The 2,948-nt window shown below is 35.6% G+C and overlaps 1 pseudogene; it reads right to left on the bottom strand.

The window, feature by feature from the left end:
• Window positions 1-748: 748 nt before the first annotated feature.
• On the bottom strand, window positions 749-2,299 carry LOC107030272 (annotated as a pseudogene).
• Window positions 2,300-2,948: the final 649 nt, after the last annotated feature.

Below are 2,948 nucleotides of genomic sequence, written 5' to 3'. Positions count from 1 at the left end.
CAATGATAAACCTCAAACCGAGCAACCCACCAAATCACAAAGAAGAGCGTACATTACAACTGCTCTATAGCTAAACTTTTAAAACAGTGGTCTATAGATGGGTACCTTGCCTAAATGCATAAGTCGATCCTATTATTAGCATACTTAAAACTTTCTTTGGATAAAAAGTTGCTCCCCCAAGCATACAGAAACAGGTACCTATCTCGCAGTTCAGTGAAAAAAAAAATGTAGCTTCAGAATATATGACATGTAAAACACGTGTTTCACCGCTAAATTCTCCACGGGGAAATTCAATAATGCAGTTTGAAGCTCTGGTATGCATTTAGTATTTTAAAGAGTTCTCTAAAAGAAGATACAAGAAGAATGAAAATTGGAACTTTCCTAGTAACACATTACACATTGTTGCTGATGCCGACTGCATTTATCTCAATCAAATATTAAATTCTAAAGCAAATCGAATTTTCCAAGTGATCATATAGACATATGCTCAGCAACAAATAAGTAAACTAGTCAGAATAGAAGCAACAAAGAGAAATCACCAAAAGACATTTATTTTCCATTCTAATATACAAATTACATTCAGATGGGACTATTATTGCTAAACATCTCAAAAAAAGGGGCAAAACTTATTAATGTTACAAGAGTAAACTCCTATTTCCTCGAAACGAAAATGAAGTCTATTTTCCACTCAAAACAGAAGTTAAAGTTGTTCAGACCTCACCGGTTGGGACTAAAATTGATCAATGTTTCACTTGCTCTTGACACTGACTCCTTCCTTCCCAGCAATGATAACAACAGTGGTCATATCCAAGAACAATCCACGCTCCACCACTCCTTCGAAAGATGCGATCTCTTCCCCAGCCGCAGCAGAATACCTAATAGCAGTTTTGAAATACAAATCCACAATATAATTCGAGTCGGTCACATATGACTTCCCATTACCATCTTATCTCAACTTTGCATCAACACCCTCTTTGTCAAATAATTCCTGTAACCTAACCAAATTGTACTTCCAACAAAACTGCACCACCTCAACCGGCATAGCTAACCCGGATCCACCAAGACCCGAAACAAGCTTCGAATCATCAAACACAACAACAAACTTACCAGACGCTGCCTCCACCATCTTCTCCCTTAAAAGAGCTCCTCCTCGACCCTTGAATAGGTTGAGATTCAGGTCGACCTCATCAACATCATCAATAGTTAGATCAATATGTGGTGGTCATCAAGTGTAGATAATGGGATGTTAAGCGACAAAGCTTGTTCTTCAGTACGCATTGAAGTGGGAACTCCTAGGATGTTCGTGAGTTGGCCAGATGAAAGAAGCACCCAATTTAGCGACAACGAAAGTTGTTGTTGACTCAGTTCCTAGACCAAAGACCATTCCACTTTTCACATACTCAACGGTCTTATCAGCTGCGAGTTTCTTGAGTTCGTCTTGGGTTAAAGGTGAAGGAACGGGTGCAGAGAAGGCTTTCATTAAAGGGGTTGTGGAGCGAATACTGATAATGGGGTTGCGCAAGAAGACGGAACATCTTCACTTAGACAAAAGCTTGGAAAGAGATTATATTTTTAAGAAAACCCTATTTTTCAGAAAGATGTTTGGAAAGAGATAGGTATTCTCTTTTTGTTTGATGTGGACTCACTTTGATCCAAAAAAATTAATAAAATGGTCCCCTGGTCAAACATAGTGTTGAAAAAAACTTGCAACAGCCTAAGTGATGGATTATAATATCCGTCACTATAAAAAAATTTATTTAGATTAAATTCTAGTAACGAATTTTTCCGTTGCTATATAATTTAAATTTCATAAAAATATATTTATAATTCTAGCAACGCTTTTCCGTCACAAATTTCATCACCGAATATTAATTAAATTTGTCATCCCTACTTTGTTGCAAAATTTGTAGCAAAATTAGGGCGCCAAAATTTAACACTAAGTTTTAGCGACTAAAAAAATATTCCGTCACCAATCAGTCACTATATCACATCTCAAAATTTTTTTTGCAATTTTTGCAACAAAATAGATATTCCATTGCGAATCCGTTGTTATTTAGCGACGGAATATAATTTGACTCTAATATCCGTTAAACACTGTTTTTTAGTAGTGTACAGTTGGTGCTTTCTTTCTCTTTGTGCCTCTTCTAATATCTTTATATTATTAAAAGAATTTTATTTTATATAAAAATGAAAAAGAAAAGACACCATAAAGAATTTCATAAATGAGTTCTCTATATATCAACATTGTCGTTAATTTCTGTGCTTGAGGGTTGCAGAAGTACTTCTCTGGTTCTCCCATCTGTGAGACAGATACGAATACCAGGATTTACTCCTACCTAACCCAAATAACCCTATTCATTTTTTTTCATCTCACTTGACATCAATATAATGTGGTTATGATGACACTTGTGATGTACTTTGCTTATCCAATATGTATGGCCACTTTTGCAGCATAAGAAAACAACTACAACCACTTAAGACATCAACATATGTGTAGTGTAACTTTAGTTTATTTGCTTGTACATTTCCCCTTGTTTCTCATAATTCACTAAAGTAGCACATTAGGTTGCTGACCATGGACATTTTACCTGACAAAAGAAAATCTTACTAAGATTTGTACTACTCGCTATGAAGTATCGGCGATGTATGGAGAATTATAACTGGAAATAAGGTTCTTTTTCGCTAAAGGCTGTCACTTTCAATAAATTTTTCTCCTCCTATAATTTGTTTAATGATTCTTTTGTTTCCTTTAGGGAGAAGGAGGTTGAGTTTGTTGTTTGAGCATTATTTTGATCGTGGTGCTAGCATTTCGCCAACTGAACTTCCATGTTTCCCCAACTTTTGTGAGCTTTTCTCTTTCTGTTTGTTTTCTCTAGATTAGTCAGCAAAGGTAAATAGACAAATCGATAGCTGAAATCAAACTTGTCTCAACAAGTCGTATAGAAAAA

This window comes from Solanum pennellii, chromosome 9, assembly GCF_001406875.1.
Source record: "Solanum pennellii chromosome 9, SPENNV200".
Taxonomy (NCBI): Eukaryota; Viridiplantae; Streptophyta; class Magnoliopsida; order Solanales; family Solanaceae; genus Solanum; species Solanum pennellii.
This window is presented reverse-complemented; position numbering and strand designations above follow the sequence as displayed.